This window comes from Acomys russatus, chromosome 19 (assembly GCF_903995435.1).
Source record: "Acomys russatus chromosome 19, mAcoRus1.1, whole genome shotgun sequence".
In the NCBI taxonomy this organism is placed as follows: domain Eukaryota; kingdom Metazoa; phylum Chordata; class Mammalia; order Rodentia; family Muridae; genus Acomys; species Acomys russatus.
In genome coordinates, this window is record NC_067155.1 from 5,256,959 (window position 1) to 5,275,994 (window position 19,036).

General features: G+C 40.3%; 1 pseudogene; it reads left to right on the top strand.

Moving 5' to 3' along the window:
* The first annotated feature begins 3,574 nt into the window (after positions 1 to 3,574).
* LOC127202993 (vomeronasal type-2 receptor 116-like) lies at positions 3,575 to 7,568 on the top strand (annotated as a pseudogene).
* The last annotated feature ends 11,468 nt before the right edge of the window (positions 7,569 to 19,036 follow it).

Sequence of the window (19,036 nt, forward strand, 5' to 3'; positions counted from 1 at the left end):
GACGCTGTTTATGTTTACTACGCAAGAGTTAGTGTTTGTGTCACACAAGCTCTAGTCTCAACTTTCTCATGTGTTTTACTGAAATTTCCAAAGGGAACTTTTCTGTGCTGTAATAAAGGGTATTCTAAAAGGAACTATTTGTATAGACAAAGATACTCACAGGAACAATTTCTAAATGGAAATGTAATTATATTTAAATATGAGTGAATCATTCTGAGTGAAGGATTATATTTGACGCTTATTGTTCAGATGATAGGAAATAACTAGTAAGACACAGGAGTGATTTTTCCCATAAAAAGAATAAAAAAAACATCAATTTAATTTTTGCCCATGTCATAAAAAAGCATTGCTTAGGTCCATACATCCAGACACATACAGGCATACATCATTTTTAAATAATATATTTGTTTATGTATTTTAACTACTGAGCATTGCCCGCTCACTCATCTATTTCTGCCCCTATGCCCTCTCTGTCTACTCCACCTGCATTTTCTGATAGTCAAAGAATGGGAGCCCCATACCAAATCACCTCAACTCTATATTCACATCAGGACTGAGTGTGTACTCTTTCCATGTGGCCTATAAAAGAAGCCCCACCAAGGGAAAGAGAGTAAAAAAAACAGGCAACAGAGTCCATGTCAGAGACTGTCTGAGCTCCTCTTACTAGGGGACCCAGAGTAAGCCTGAATTACACATCACCTATATCTGTGTAGGGGTCCTAGGTCCAGTCTTTTGAAGATCCTTGGTTGGTGATTGAGTCTCCACAACCTCCTCTGTGGCCTGATGAATTCACCGTTGATTTTCTTGTGCAGATCGTGTTAGTTCTTCATCCTTCTATACTTCCCCCTACTTTTCTACAAGACTCCCAACACTCTTTGTCTAATATTTGGTTTTGATTCTTAGCATCTGTTTTGTTTTTTTTTTATTAATTTATTCTTGTTACATCTCAATGTTTATCCCATCCCTTGTATCCTCCCATTCCTCCCCCCCCCCATTTTCCCATTATTCCCCTCCCCTATGACTGTTCCTGAGGGGGATTACGTCCCCCTATATATTCTCATAGGGTATCAAGTCTCTTCTTGGCTACTTGCTGTCCTTCCTCTGAGTGCCACCAGGTCTCCCCCTCCAGGGGACATGGTCAAATGTGAGGCACCAGAGTACGTGAGAAAGTCATATCACACTCTCCACTCAACTGTGGAGAATATTCTGACCATTGGCTAGATCTGGGAAGGGGTTTAAAGTTTACCTCCTATATTGTCCTTGGCTGGTGCCTTAGTTTGAGCGGGACCCCTGGGCCCAAATCTGCCTATCATTTGTTCTACTTGTAGATTTCTAGGACCCTCTGGATCCTTTTATTTTGCTGTTCTCCCATGCGTCTCTCATTTAGAGTCCCAATAGGATGCCTTCCCCTCTGTCCCAGTTTCCTGGTAAGTGAAGGCTTTCCTGGGACAAGCCCCTTGGGCTAGTATGCAGATATAAGTGAGTATATACCATTTGATTCTTTCTGCTTCTGGGTTAACTCACTCATTATGATCATTTCTAGCTCAATCCATTTATCCACAAATTTCGGGAATTCCTTGTTTTTAATAGCTGAGTAGTATTCCATAGTGTATATGTACCACAGTTTCTTTATCCACTCTTCTACTGAGGGACACTTAGGCTGTTTCCATGTTCTGGCTATTATGAATAAGGCTGCTATGAACATGGTTGAGCAAATTTTCTTGTTGTGTGCTGGAGCATCTTCTGGGTATATTCCAAGGAGTGGAATAGCTGGGTCTTGAGGAAGCCCTATTCCCATTTTTCTGAGATAGCACCAGATAGATTTCCAAAGTGGCTGTACTAGTTTGCATTCCCACCAGCAATGAAGGAGTGTTCCTCTCTCCCCACATCCTCGCCAGCATGTGGTGTCGCTTGAATTTTTGATCTTAGCCATTCTGATGGGTGTAAGATGGAATCTCAGAGATGTTTTGATTCACTGATGTCTGGAATCCTCAGGGGACATCTATGCCAGGCTCCTCTCTGAAAGCACAGCAGAGTATCAATTATAGTGTCAGAGGTTGTCTCTCTCCTGTGTTCTGAGTCTCAGTTTGGGCCAGGCATTGCTTGGACATTCCCTCAATCTCTGCTGCATTTTTATCCCTGCATATTTTGTAGGAAAGGTAAATTTCGAGTCATAGTTCTTGTAGGTTGGTTGGTATTCCCCTTCCTCCAGTAGGAGTTCTGTCTAGTTAGAGGGTGTCCTCTCATCTGAGTCACCACCATATTATCCCAGACCTGTCTCATTTATCCATCTTGTCAGAGAGATATCTCCACCCATGCCTTATTCTTACTGTTCAGGCCATCTGATCTGCTATATCAGCTCGACCCAGGTCTGATATCCACCCTCATTTCTATCTGAGCTCTCTCTCCTACCTTGTTCCACATCTTCAAATTCTTCTGCTGTCTATTATGTTTCCCTTTATAAGTTAGAATAAAGAGTCCTCTCTGGGTTCCTCCTTCTTACTCATTATCTTTGGGTCAGTAATTCTAGTATTTTTTTATCCTGTACTATATGGTTAAGTAAATACATCCATGTGTGTTTTTGTTAGTCTGGGTTATCATACTCAGCAGATGTTTTCTAGTTTACTTGCCTGAAAAATTCGTAATTTTCTTTGTTTTATATCTTAGTAGTATTTCATTGTTTATTCTCCATTGTTTGAGTGACATCAATATTTTCTGGATTCTAGCTATTATGAATAAAGGTGTTATGAACATAATTGAGCAAGTGTCCTAGGGTATATGTCCAGGTATGGTATAGCTATGTCTTGATGTTATGCTTTTACCAGTTTTCTGATAAAGAAACAGATTGATTTTCAAATTCAGACATACATCTATTTAAATATGCATCTCCTGTGTGTGAATTTATTTGAAAATAAAGCAGTAAAAAGATGCTCTGCCTGAAAAATAATCTAAAAATAATAACAACAATATGAAGATGAATAGAGAAGACTATGATGTATTCCCAACTAGTTATAATTTATTGTTAGTACGGGTACCAAATGTTGCCCCAGAAGCACTCCTGTGTACTCATCAGTCACTCTTTCACGACCTTAGCCAATTCAGTTAATTTCATATGGAAATACCAGAAACCCAGATGCTCAAACATCATGTGTAATTGTCATATTTCTCTATAATTAATAAGTAAATGCATGATCAGGTTTACAGCTTGGTCAAAACCTGTGGCCTTGTCTTTACCTTCTGAGCAAGTACTCAATAACCACAGATGGACATGCTTTCCATGGAATATGCATGTTTTGTGTAGATGAGCTCACATGAAATTTTATAGGTGTTATAAGATTCCATATTATTATGTTTGCAAAGCTTATTACATGGGAAAAATGTTCCAAACATAGGGGTAAAGACAATATTTTCAAGTACAGGATAGTCATAGTATTGTTTGCAAATGATTATGTGTATACTTCTGTACATAATAAATATTGTACCATTTTACAGAACACCAGCTAAAAGCCTGTATCCTCTGGTTTTGGCTTTTTCCTTGGATGACATAAACAGAAACCCTGATCTTCTACCAAACATGTCTTTATTATTTCGAGTACCATATTGTCTAAATGTGTCAATAGTAAAAGATCTCATTCATATTTCTTCACCAACTGAAGTGACTCATCCTAATTATGACTGTACCAAAGGTGTCATTGTACACTACTTATTGCAGGACCAAACAGGGAAGCATCTGTACTATTTCACACGTTCATGTACAACCGTGAACCTCAGCAGCGGAGATTTTTGTGGGGTTAAAATTTAATGAACTTGTGTCTTCATTGGTGGCATTGATAAGATGCAAAAAAGGGTATAAAGAGGAGACTGGTCTTACTGTCCTTATGTCCATCTGGTAATTCAATGGTGTTATTCAGATACTTGATGAGGATCTGGAATTTATTTTTGTGAAATGGAGATAAGAGGAGAAGTAACAGGTAAGGGGGATTTCTAGAGCTTTTTACAGATAAAATGTGTTTACAAGTTCTTAAAAGTACATGCTGCCTCATGCTGCTCCCTGTGTCCTAGGTTCTTCATCTTACTTATGGGCCTTTCCACCTTCTCCTGAATGACCGTGTACAATTTTCCTATATTTATCAGATGGCCCATGAGGATACATCTCTTGCCATGGCCCTCATTGCCTTCTTGCTTTATTTCAACTGCAACGGGGTAGGGCTGGCCATCTCTGACAATGAACAGGGTACACAATTTCTCTCAGATTTGAAAAGAGAAATGGAAAAGAATACAGTCTGCTTTGCCTGTGTGAACATGATCCCACTGAACGTGGAGGTATATATGTCAAGAGCTGAAGTGTATTACAACCAAATCATGACATCATCCACAAATGTTGTTATTTTTTATAGTGACAGAGACAGCACTCTTGCTGTGGCCTTTAGAATGTGGGAATCTCTAGGTATACAAAGAACATGGGTCACCACCTCACAGTGGGATGTTCCTACAAGTAAGAGAGTTCTCACACTTGACCCATTCCATGGGACTCTTCCTTTTGCACAGCACCATGGTAAGATTTCAGGTTTTAAAAATTTTGTCCAGACATTGAACCCTCTCAAATACTCAGATAAATATCTTGCAAGACTGAAGTGGATGAATTTTAACTCTGAAGCCTCAGCATCTAAGTGTAAGACAATGAAGAACTGCTCATCCAATGCCTCATTGGAATGGCTAATGGCACAGACTTTTGACATGGCCTTCAGTGATAGCAGTTATGACATATACAATGCTGCATATGTTTTGGCCCATGTCATTCATGAGATTCTTCTTCAACAGGTAGAAACTCAGCCAATTGACAATGAGAAAAAACGTGTTCATAGCTGCTCAAAGGTAGGGTTGCTTCTATTGGATTATACATGATCTTATCATTTTCATAGTTTTTAAGAGTCTCTCAGATGATTAACTGAGTGAACTAGGAAATGTTTCCCCAAAACCAAGGTTTCTAAATGTTTTTATGCTGACACAATAAATATAGAGCTTTGCATAGAATTTAATACAAAGGTGTTGAAACAAAAGACACAATTTTTCAGCGAAAATCAGTGATTCTTTAACAGAGCAACTGAATATAATCATACCTGTTCTAATACTGGAGAGATAATTAGTCTTTTTTCATTAATTGTCACCATGATGAAGAGATGACTGTTATTCGTTTCTAGGAAGGTGAGGATAATTGTTCACACATGGTGTACAAAATATAAGGAGTCTTATGTCAAATACTTTATAAATAGCGCCCAATTAATAATTTCATGAAAGAATAGATTAGAATGGTTTTGTACTGAAAACAATTAATCACAAACAGTAACACTTTATTGCAACCTGAAAACCCAGTTTAGTAAAATGATTATATATTTATGTTTGGCTAAATGGAAATGGACAATGAATAGTTTTCACACTAAAAAGATTTCCCACTTAAAAGATATTTCTGGCCAATAAGATGGCTCAACATTTAAATCATTTGCCTCTAAGACTGATACCTGGAGTTCATTCCCAGAACCCATAGAGTAAGAGGAGGCAAAGAACTCTCATACATGGCTTCTGACATCTATGCAGTCAAATCACATCCATAATTATTAAACATACTGTAATAAAATTGTTTTAAATGTAAAAATGAATAATAACTAATGGTAATTACATCAGTAAATAGAAAAATGTTAATATTATTTTTAGGTGTGTGTGTTATGCGGGTATGTGTACATAAGGGCAGATGTAGGTGAGAGGCAGCTAGTACCTCTGCAATTAATTTGCAGGCAGCTGTGAAACACCTAACACAGGTTCTGGGAACTGAACTCAGGTTTGTTTGTTTGTTTGTTTGTTTGTTTGTTTGCAATAGCAGAACATTTGCCTTGCATGGTGGCACAGGCCTTTAATCCCAGCACTTGCGAGGTAGAGGCAGATGGATATCTGTGAGTTTGAGGCCAGCCTGGTCTACAAAGCGAGGTCAGGGCAGTGAAGACTACACTGAGAAAACTTGACTCGAAAAGCAAAACAAAACAAAAAACAAAAAAAAAATCTAGGTCATTTTTGTATATGAGTTTTTGTTTTACTTTTTTCCATGCTGCTTATCAATATATATATCTACCTCAGAGTATAGCCACAGAGTCTGTGTCTCAAGAGATTGAAATGAGAGGAGCAGGAATGTGCTGGATGCTTTGCATGAAGATGGAATCAAGATGAAGGGCTTTGTAGCGCTCAGTCTGTAGAGAGGTTTCTACCTTCCATGATAGAGCTAGTGCTTCTCATGGTCAAGACTCAGGAATTCTTTCTCAACACTGCCAGATTAGAACATAAATAAGGACATATTAATCATTATTTTTTATTTTCTACACTTTTAAAACCTTTATATAACATTCATATACCAATAAAATTTACTTCTTATACTGACATTCCTACTGCTTCCAAGTGATTACTGAATTTTTCAGCACATCTGCTATATTTATTTGAAAACACTAATATAAATAATAAGAATTAATAAATAGAAGCATTGTTGTACAGCAATGTCCTTCAATTATATTATCAGCAATAAAATGGAGATATCCCAAACCTTTTCCAACAGACTTATTGAAATATCTTATTAATAAACTGCTGAAGCTGCACTAACAAATCTTTCCTTTTGCAATCAGACATGGATCAGTGTGTGAAGTGCCCGAAGGACCAGTATGCCAACACAGAGCAGATTCACTGCATCCACCAAGCTGTTATCTTTCTAAGCTATGAAGACCCCTTGGGGATGGCTCTGTCCATACTGGCCTTGTGCTTCTCTGCCTTCACAGCTCTGATTCTTGGAATATTTTTGAAACACAATTACACTGCCATTGTGAAGGCTAATAACCACTCTCTCAGCTACATATTATTCATGTCACTCATGTTCTGTTTCCTCTGCTCCTTGCTCTTCATTGGCCATCCAAACTCAGTCTCCTGCATCCTGCAGCAAATCACATTTGGAATTGTATTCACTGTGGCTATTTCCACTGTGTTGGCCAAAACAATCACAGTGGTCTGGCTTTCAAAGTCACAGCTCCTGCAAGAAGGATAAAGTATATTTTGGTTTCAGGAACACTTAAATATATCATTCCTCTCTGTACCTTCATCCAAATTATTCTCTGTTTAATCTGACTAGGAGCTTCTTCTCCAACTGTTGATATTGATGCAGACTCTGATCATGGCCACATCATCATTGTCTGCCACAAGGGTTCAGTTATAGCATTTTACTGTGTCCTAGGATACTTAGGCTGCCTGGCCCTGGGAAGCTTCACTGTAGCTTTCTTGGCCAGGAACCTGCCTGATACATTCAATGAAGCCAAGTTCCTGACATTCAGCATGCTGGTGTTTTGCACTGTGTGGATCACTTTCCTCCCTGTCTACCATAGCACCAAGGGCAAGGTCATGGTGGCTGTGGAGATTTTTCCATCTTGGCTTCCAGTGCAGGCGTGCTGGGATGCATCTTTGTTACCAAGTGCTACATAATTTTATTAAGACAAGACAAAAATTCTCTTCCAAAGATCAGGGAGAAATCATATTCCTAAAGTCATATTTCATGAATACTTTGTGTTAAATTAATTTATTTGTTCAATTTACATCCTGATTGTAGACCCCATCCTTTCTCTCCTTCCAGTCCCACCCTTCCTCCCTCTCTCCATCCCCTCTCCCCTATGCCTCAGATTAGTGGAGACACCTTTCCTATGCATGCCAGCTCTTGCATAGCCAAGTTGCATCAGGACATACCATGTCCTCTTCCCATGGGGCCTAGAAACATAGTCCAACAGGGAGGAAGTGATCAACAATCTGGTACCACAATCCATGTCAGTAACCACCCGAAACTTTTTACTAGAGGATCCACAGGATGCCTGAGCTGCCTATCATCTACCTCTGTGTAGGGGGCATAGGTCCAGTTCATGCCTGGTCCTTGGTTGCTGACTCAGTCTCAGCAAGCCACTAAGTGCATTGGTTATCTGACTCTTTTGGTCTTCTTGTGGAGCTTGTGTCACCTCAAGGTCTCTTTTTACTTCCTCCCACTGTCCACAAGACTTTCTATTATCACTCAATGTTTGGATGTGAGTCTCAGCATTTGTTTTAAACCTGTGCTTAGCAGAGTCTCTCAGAGAACTACACAGTTAGCCTTCTGTCTACAATCATTGCAGAGCATCATTAACAATGTCAGAGGTTGGCTCTGCCAATGGACTGTGTCTTGGTTTATGCCAGGAAGTCTGACTGGTAAATGAATTCTAACTGACAAAGTTGGTTCATAACCACAAAATATTGGGGTACAGTACATGATCTGTCTCTTCTTAGAATGATGCTCATTGTTTCCTCTGATGATGTTGCATAGCACTATCATGCCTACTAGAGTTGTCTATGTTGTCCATATAATTTTGCCTTAATTTACTTATTTCACAATTTATAACAATTGGGGCATAGTGCAGAGTGTAAATGTTCTTTTCTTCTATAGAATAAAAAAAATGTTCAAAATAAAATCAAACTTCTTTCAATATCTGGGTGAATGTCTTTAATGCCAGTGGAATGGTGATTAAAAAATTTAGGAAGTTTTGGGACCGGAAAATTATTTTTGTTGCATGAAGGTAAAACAATTTTCCTCCTTACGGGGGGAAGGTAAGGGAATCTTGATGTTATAGAAGGAAGTGGATGATTTAAACTTAGAAAAGTGATGGTTTGATAAACATAAAGAATACTAAAGAAGATGGGTTTGTGTCTTAGCCTTAGCAGCTAATATCATGTCCTGCTCTTTAATAAGGTCTGTTTCACTGCTGAGCCCTGAAAAATTAGGTTATCAACCTATGATAGAATAGCTGCAAAGAATAAGATGTCCTCTTCTGGACTATGATTACCTGAACTCACCAGTGCACAAGACATGAAAACACACACACACACACACACACACACACACACACACACACACACACACACACACAGAACTATATATACCTGAAAATACATAATCTTTAAGAATATTACAGGAGGATACTTTAAAGACTCTGCATAAGGATGCTACTTTTAAGAAAGATACAAGATGATGGTGCCAAACACTGCTGGATGGAGATTAGGAACCCAGTTTGGATCTACAGTCTACAAGACCTGAAGAGACCTATGTCAGATGGGTCCTCAATGTCCAGAGCACAGGTGAGATGGACTTTGTTTTTTTGAAGTGGCCTAGAGAGGACAGGTGTTCAGTCCCCAGTGTCTGGAACGGTACCCACTCTGGTGATTTGCAGCCATGATCTATAGCATGGACTTTTATCTGGGACTGATCTGTGTGTGGTGAAGTACTGGATTCAAGAGCAGCATGCCCAGGGAAATCTCAGGAAAACAGGTGGACCTGAACTCAGACCGAAGTGTGAGTCCACAAAAAGCCTTAGGTGCTGGCAAGCACACGGCCACAAAATCCAAAGGCTAAAGCAGCCAAGAATGCCTGCCTCACATGCACCCTTTCTTGCCCTCTCTGCCTGATCTGTGGGTCAGAGTAATAGTATCAGAGACAGTGGGCCTTTTTTTAAGGAGCCCTGGTCTGAATGGAGCAGACAAAAACCAAGCCAGCCATACCTGCAGACTGTTTCTTCTGAATTGGGCGGAACTGATATGGCCTGAATGGATCCGGCAGATGCCTTGCTAGACAACACAGCTCAGCTTGACCTCCAATGCTTGTGTGAGGGTCTGAACCAGCCCGAGGAGATTGGGCAGAAACCTAGCCACCTGCAGCAACCCAGGGATCCATCTCCGCAAGCTGTGGTGAGCCTGACCAGCTACCGCAACACAGCACGCATTCCCGCGCACACTCAGATGGGACTGAACCAGCATGAGGGGATCTGGTAGAAGCACAGCTAACTACCACAAGCCAGAGGGCAGTATATGCTCTCTTGATCAGGAATCAACCTAGGCCCCATGGCCAGGATGGATCATGCAAAATCCTAGCCAACCATAACAAGCCAGCAGGGGTTCCAGTACCCTAAGGTACATTGAGCCTTGGCTACCAAAGACCCAGTGGCTAAGGGAAGAGTTTTCAAAGCCCAGAAAAAGGTAGGGCAATCAGCGTTATCTACACTACCTCAAACAGATCCTTATGGTATAGAGCACCAGCACCAGTCTCTTCTGAACAAGTGGGGAATCTACGGTGTGGAGTAACATCCTCTGGAGCTGCAATCAGGTCACCTGCATGATCCAGGAAAAGACAGAGACATCAAGATGACTAAAGTCCAGTGTAAAAATATAAACAACAAAGCCCAAAACAATATGGTATCTCCAGATAGTAGCTATCCCAAAGAAATCAACACTGACAGCTCAAACACAACTGAAACACAAGAAAATGACCACAAATCCTTAGTAATGAAGATGAAAATGGAGAAAATGAATAAAATACATAAACAAATGAAGGAAGATGCAGCCAAACAGATTGAAGACATTAAAGAGGCCTATAGAAAGGCACTGGAAAAAACCAGGAAAATACAAACAATCAGATAAACGAAATCAATAAAGCAGTTGAAGATCCAAAGATGATAATGGAAACAATCATAAAAGCACAGACAGAAGAAAGCCAGGAACAAGAGTACATAGATAAGAAAGCAAGCAGCATACAGGCAAGCTTCTCTGATAGAATTCAAGAGATAGAGGAATGAATGTTGGACTAGAAGATTCAATCACAGAACTTGAAACAACTATCAAAGAAAAACTATATCCTTCATAAGGCCTCTAAATTAACTGAGAAAATCTCATATGCACTCACAGAGGCTTAAGCTGAAATTACAGGTCCTACATGATCTAAACCAGATCATTTGCATATATAGCATAGCTTTCAGGTTAGTATGGTTTAAAATACTTGTGTGTGTGTGTGTGTGTGTGTGTGTGTGTGTGTGTGTGTGTGAATGGGTGTGCATCTGATTCTTGTGCCTTCTCTTGGGTGTTTTTCCTTCTGTTATTTTGCCTTGTCCATCTTTGATGTGGTGTATTTTGTTTTATGTTTTTATACTTAATTTTCTTAAAAATAACTCTGTAAGAAAATATAAATAAAAGGTTTTGTTAGCTTTAAATAGGTAGTAACACATACTTCTGTAGTCAAAAAAGATTCATTCATTTTATGCTTATGAGTGAACAGAGTTTAGAATAGGTAAGCAAATCCTCTAAAACTGAATTCATAAATGGTTTTAGGCTCTATATGGATACTTGGAATAAACCTCTTGATCTTGCTAAGAACAGTCACTGCTCTTAATGACTGAGTCATCAATCCATGCCTAGTAGTGCATATATACTCATATCCAGAATTACATTTTTAACTTTTATTTCATCTAATTTAGCAAAACTTCTAATTATGTTAGTGTAGATATAAAAATATAAAACAATAGTCAGGAGGTGTGTCCCTCATCCTGATGAGAATGGATAAATAAATAATGACCAAATAAATTATCAATGAAATAGGTGAGTTAGGAAAGTTCCCTTAAATGCTTCTAGTGTGAGTAGAAACTGAGGGCACCAGTGTGGTAAACAGGATACAGCTACTTCATTTGCCAAATGTAGAAATAACTTTTGCTACATCAAACTGCTCATGAAATATATATGTATGTAGGTAAGCATACCATGTAGTCACTTGTCTGCCATGTTTATTTTGAAATATACAAGATATGATATCAAATTTAATGCCTTATAACTGACGGGCAAATAAATAAGACATATCATGCAAATTTGTGTGATTTTACCTTCATATGTACGAAGCAATTTTTGCTATTTACAATGCATTCTTAGAATTTTGAAAGGCTAATTAATCATATTATATCTTATATCTTAAATATACACAATGTCATTTTTAATTAAATAATATAACTGCTTATATAGATGCATAAAAATTTGCTTCTATTTAATTCATAAAAGACTGAAAGCCTTCACTTACCAGGAAACTGGGACAGAGGGGAGGACATCCTATTGGGACTCTAGATGAGAGAAGCATGGGAGAATAGCAAAGTAGAAGGATCCAGAGGGTCCTAGAAACCTACAAGTAGAACATTATGATAGGCAGATCTGGGCCCAGGGGTCCTGCTCAAACTAAGGCACCAGTCAAAGACAATACAGGTGGTAAACTTTAAACCCCTACCCAGATCTAGCCAATGGTCAGAACATTCTCCACAATTGAGTGGAGAGTGGGATACGAATTTCTCACGTATTCTGGGGCCTCACATTTGACCATGTCCCCTGGAGGGGGAGACCTGGTGGCACTCAGAGGAAGGACAGCAGGTTACCAAGAAGAGACTTGATACCCTATGAGCATATACAGGGGGAGGTAATCCCCTTCAGGAACAGTCATAGGGGAGGGGAATAATGGGAAAATGGGAGGGAGGGAGGAATGGGAGGATACAAGGGATGGGATAAACATTGAGCTGTAACAAGAATAAATTAATAAAAAAAATTTTCAAAAAAGACTGAAATCAAAAATCAAAGATAAAACTAAACAAATACAATTATTGGGTCCATAGTTTTCTAGACTTATTTGAATTCAGATGAAAAGCAAATGGTGGTCTCTCCATAAATAATGAGGTTGTGCTTAACCTGGAAAATTAACATAACTCTCAGCAATTGTGGTCATCATGTTAAGCCACACAGTAAAACTTGGGATTTCAGAGATTTTATAGGCTATAGTTTTAATAGTCTATGTGTATAAGTATCTGTTGGTGTGCATGTGTTATTTCAGAACTGCAAAGGCCTAAAGGAATTACGGACGGAGTACTCAGTGAAGCCAATGGGAAGAAAATATTATCATCATCACACTGGCAAATCAGATTCTAGAGTGTAACCAAGAATAGATTATTCAAATAAACAGGAAAATTGTATGGGAAGACTTTACAATTAAACCCATGGTTGTTTCCCAATTCTTATTCACTTCGAATATACTCAGCATAAGAATTTCTTACAGACATTACTTGAATATAAAAGACCAAACTCAATGTTGGAAATCAAAGAGGAAGTTTAAGAAATGGGTCACCAAAGGTTACTGATCTGTGAGAACTGAGGATCTAGGGTGGAGACCATGTAATAGAATTCAAATATTTGACTTAGTTTCTCATTAGTAATGTAGGTGTCATGGAATGATACATCTTATTTAATAGTTGAAATGATACAAAAATGTCTGGAATTCTCTCCAGATCTTGTTTAACATTTAAAAATCAACATTTAACATGCAATTTATCTGCCATTTTGTGAGTAGGTGGATGATTTTGGATACAGCAAGACTCATAGTGTGTCACTTCTGAATCAATAATTTATGTTTCACTGTGAATCATCTAAAAAAATCTAGTGGAGGGAGGATCCAAGATGGCGGCGAGCAGTGTGGACCGCGTTTGGAGGCTCCAGTGAACAATCCAGGGAATTGCACAGATTTCTGAGCCAGGAACACCGAGGTCCGAACATCACGGCAGCGGGAGTGCTCCACGGTTCAGAGGGACCAGGGTGCGGAGGACCTGCGTGCCCCTGCACACGGGAGGAGCGTGGTTTTTCTCTGATCGGAGCGGCAGCGGTAGAGGCGGCAGCACCAGCGGCACCAGCAGCGGCGGCTGAGGTTTGCAGCTCATAGCCTTCCGGTGGAGGCGATTGGTGTGGTGGCTGGTGGGAATTGCTGCGGGAGAGGGGACTCGGGGCAGGATTTGGGTCGCGTGGAGCCTTTGGACCCAGATTGGACTCGGCGGACAGTTCGGCCCCAGAGTCCCGGGTATTGGCCCGGCCCAGCAAACAATTCTGCCTGAGGCACTAACTCAGCGTGGCCATAGCTCCCCTGCTGTGGCGCAGGCGTAGTTGAGCACGCTGCTCCACACTAGGCACTACCTCAGCTCAGCGGCAGCTCCCCTGCGGTGACACAGTCTGGGCGGAGCACTTGGTTTCACCACAGGCGCTAACTCAGAGCAGCCGCAGTTCTCCTGCTGTGGCGCAGGCTTGGTGACGTGCTCGGTTCCATCCTAGGCACCACCTCAGCTCAGCGGCAGCTCCCCTGCGGGGACACAGTCCGGGCGGAGCACTTGTTCCACCACTGGCGCTAACTCAGAGCAGCCGCAGTTCTCCTGCTGTGGCGCAGGCTTGGTGACGTGCTCGGTTCCATCCTAGGCACCACCTCAGCTCAGCGGCAGCTCCCCTGCGGGGACACAGTCTGGGCGGAGCACTTGTCCCACCACTGGCGCTAACTCAGAGCAGCCGCAGTTCTCCTGCTGTGGCGCAGGCTTGGTGACGTGCTCGGTTCCATCCTAGGCACCACCTCAGCTCAGCGGCAGCTCCCCTGCGGTGACACAGTCCGGGTGGAGCACTTGTTCCACTACTGGCGCTAACTCAGAGCAGACGCAGTTCTCCTGCTGTGGCACAGGCTGGACAGAGCTCTCGGTTCCACCAGCTCTAAGACTCTGGTTGGACACAGTGTACAGTTTGAATCCAGAATTCCTGGCTGAGATTGGTGGTCAGTTCGGGCCCTGAGTCAATAACTGACCACAGCACGCACTTTGGGCCAAAAGGCCCTAGTGGAGCTTGGTGCGTAGTCCCAGCCCAAAAATTCTGGCTGGGCCCTGTGTGCATTTTGGGCCCAAAATCCCTAGCTGAGCTTGGCAGACGGTTCTGGCCCTGAGAATCTAGCTGAGTTCTGCCCGTGGTTCGGTCCCAGTGCTCCTGGCTGGACTTGGCAGGGAACACAGAAGGCTGTGGATACCTTGGCCTGACCCAACGCTCATTCAGAGACCCAGAACAATTGCAGGATCCACAGCAGAGAGGGACTGAGGATCACTGGCTGTGAGAGACCAGAACAACAGGGCTAACCTCCTAACATCCACACCAGTGAAGCTTTGAGCTCGCAGCCTAGGGAAATCGTAAGAAAACAAGTGAATCTATCAGTCAGACACCCTCCATTCAACTCTGGAAGCTACCCAACAAAAACAAAGACGGCAAGATGTCTAAAGGACAACGAAAAAGCATACGCAAAAAACCCCAAAACAACATGGCGTCTCCAGTTTCCAGCTATCCCAAAGAAAACAACCCAGAGAACTCAAATACAACGGAAATACAAGAAAATGACCTCAAATCCTTAGTAATGAGGATGATAATGGAGGAAACAAATAAAATTCGTAATCAAATGCAGGAAGACGCAGACAAACAGGTGAGAGACATAAAAGAAGCACATAGAGTGGAACTGGAAAAATTGCAGGAAAATGCAAACAACCAGATGAAAGAAATAAATAAAACGGTTCAAGCTCTGAAGACCTATAAAGAGGCAATGGAAGAAACTCAGGAATATACAAAAAATCAGATGAAAGAAATCAAAAAATCAGTTCAAGATCTGAAAATGAAAATGGATTCAATGATAAACACACAGACAGAAGAAAAACGAGAACGTGAGACCTCAGAGAAGAAGGCGAGCAACACAGAGGTGAGCTTTTCTAACAGAATCCAAGAGATGGAAGAACGAATCTCAGGGCTAGAAGATACAATCACAGATATTGAATCAACCATTAAAGAAAATGCCAAATCTGGAAAACTCCTGACACAAAACATCCAAGAAATTAAGGACACCATGAAAAGAAGAAATTTGCGGATAATAGGCATTGAAGAAAGAGAAGACATCAGACTCCAGGGCCCAGAAACTATTCTCAACAAAATCATAGAAGAAAATTTCCCCAATCTAAAGAAAGAGATGCCTATAAACATACAAGAGGCCTACAGAACACCAAATAGAATTGACCAGAAAAGAAAAACTGCCCGCCACATAATAATCAAAACACAAAACATGCAGAACAAAGAAAAAATATTAAAAGCTGCAAGGGAAAAGGGCCAAATAACATTTAATGGTAAACCTATCAGAATTACACCTGACTTCTCAGCAGAGACCATAAAAGCCAGAAGGGCCTGGACAGAGATCCTGCAAACCCTAAGAGAACACAGATGCCAGGCCAGACTACTTTACCCAGCAAAATTATCAATAACCATTGATGGAGAAAACAAAATATTCCATGACAAAAACAAATTCAAACAGTACCTATCCACAAACCCAGCTTTACAGAAGGTACTAGAAGGAAAACTCCATCCCAAAGGGTCAAGCTACAACCAAAACTACCCAGGAAATAGATAACTATCCCATGGCAAAAACACAACTACACAAACGCTCGACTGGAAACAACATCAAAATTAAGACTCTTAACAGTCACTGGTCATTAATATCTCTCAACATCAATGGCCTCAATTCTCCAATAAAAAGACACAGACTAACTGAATGGGTACATAAACAAGATCCAACATTCTTCTGCATCCAAGAAACACATCTCACCCATAATGAAAGGCATTACCTCAGGGTAAAAGGTTGGAAAAAAATATTCCAAGCAAATGGTCACAAGAAGCAAGCAGGTGTAGCCATTTTAGTATCGAACAAAATAGACTTTCAACCAAAATTAATCAAAAGGGATGAGGAAGGACACTTCATACTCATCAAAGGTAAAGTCAACCAAGATGACATCACAATTCTGAACATCTATGCTCCCAATACAAGGGCACCCACATTTGTAAAAGATCTCCTAAAAAAGCTTAAACCACACATCGATCCCCACACAATAATAGTGGGAGACTTCAACACCCCACTCTCACTGAAGGATAAGTCATTGAAACAGAAACTAAGCCGAGAAATAACATCATTAACCAATGCCATGGGTCAAATGGATCTAACAGATATCTATAGAACCTTTCACCCAAACAAGAAAGAATACACCTTCTTCTCTGCACCCCATGGAACCTTCTCCAAAATTGATCACATCGTAGGTCACAAAGCAAGCCTCAATAGATACAAGAGGATTGAAATAATACCTTGTATCCTATCAGATCACCATGCTCTTAGGCTGCAATTCAACAACAACAGAAATAACAAAAAGCCTACACGTACGTGGAAACTAAACAACTCTCTGCTAAATGACACCTGGGTCAGGGAAGAAATAAAGAAAGAAATCAAGGAGTTTCTGAAATTCAATGAAAATGAAGAAACAACATACCCAAATTTGTGGGATACATTGAAAGCAGTGCTAAGAGGAAAATTCATAGCACTAAGTGCCTTTAAAAAGAAATTGGAAACATCGCACATAAGCATCTTAACAACACAACTGGAAGCCCTAGAAAAAAAAGAAGCAGAAACACCCAAGAGAAGTCGACGCCTGGAAATAATCAAACTCAGGGCTGAAATTAACAAATTAGAAACTAAGAAAACAGTCCAAAGAATCAACAAAACCAAAAGCTGGTTCTTTGAGAAAATCAACAAGATAGACAGACCATTAGCCAAACTAACTAAAAGGCAGAGAGACAGTATTGAAATCAACAAAATCAGAAATGAAAAGGGAGACATAACAACAGACACTGAAGAAATTCAAAGAATCATAAGATCCTACTTTGAAGGCATATACGCCACAAAATTTGAAAATCTAAGGGAAATGGACGATTTTCTTGATCAATTTCACTTGCCAAAGTTGAGTGAAGAACAGATAAACAAGCTAAATAGTCCCATTTCCCCTACAGAAATAGAAGCAATCATCGATGGTCTCCCAACCAAAAAAAGCCCAGGGCCAGATGGTTTCAGTGCAGAATTCTACCAGACTTTTAAGGGCGAGCTAATACCGATACTCTTCAAGCTACTCCAAAAGATAGAAATGGATGGAAAATTACCAAATTCATTCTATGAGGCCATAGTCTCATTGATACCTAAACCTCACAAAGACTCAACAAAGAAAGAGAATTTCAGACCAATTTCTCTTATGAACATAGATGCAAAAATACTAAATAAAATACTTGCAAAACGAATACAGGAGCACATCAAAGATATCATTCATCATGACCAAGTAGGCTTCATTCCAGGCATGCAGGGATGGTTTAATATACGGAAATCCATCAATGTAATCCATCATATAAACAAACTGAAAATAAAAAACCACATGATCATCTCCTTGGATGCAGAGAAAGCATTTGATAAAATTCAACACCCATTCATGTTTAAAGTTTTAGAGAGATCGGGGATACAAGGCACTTTCCTCAACATAATAAAGGCTATACAGCAAGCCAATAGCCAAAATCAAAGTAAATGGTGAGATACTCAAGGAAATTCCTCTAAAATCGGGAACAAGGCAAGGCTGCCCACTCTCTCCATATCTCTTCAATATAGTACTCGAAGTTCTAGCCAGAGCAATAAGACAACAAAAGGAGATCAAGGGTATCCAAATGGGAAAGGAGGAAGTCAAATTATCCCTCTTTGCAGATGATATGATAGTGTACATAAGTGACCCTCAAAACTCCACCAGAGAACTCCTAAAGCTGATAAACACCTTCAGCAAATTGGCTGGATACAAAATTAACTCAAAAAAGTCTGTAGCCTTCCTATACACAAATGACAAGCTTGCAGAGGAAGAAATTAGGAAAACCACACCCTTCACATTAGCCACAAGCAATATAAAATATCTAGGAGTTACCCTAACTAAGCAAGTGAAGGACTTGTATGAAAAAAATTTCAAAACTCTGAAGAAAGAGATTGAAGATGACCTGAGAAGATGGCATGATCTTCCTTGCTCATGGATCGGGAGAATTAACATAGTAAAAATGGCCATCCTACCAAAAGCAATCTACAGATTCAATGCAATCCCTATCAAAATACCTACACAATTTTTTAAAGACATTGAAAGTTCAATTCTGAACTTCATATGGAAAAACAAAAAACCCAGAATAGCTAAAACAATCTTGTACAATAAAAGGTGCTCCGGAGGAATCTCCATACCTGATCTCAAACTGTACTATAAAGCAATAGTAATTAAAACAGCATGGTACTGGCACAGCAACAGGCTGGTTGATCAGTGGAATCGAATCGAAGACCCAGATATGAATCCACACACATATGGTCACTTGATTTTTGACAAAGAAGCCAAATCCATTCAATGGAAAAAGGATAGCATCTTCAACAAATGGTGCTGGTCTAACTGGAGGTCTATGTGTAAAAAAATGAAACTGG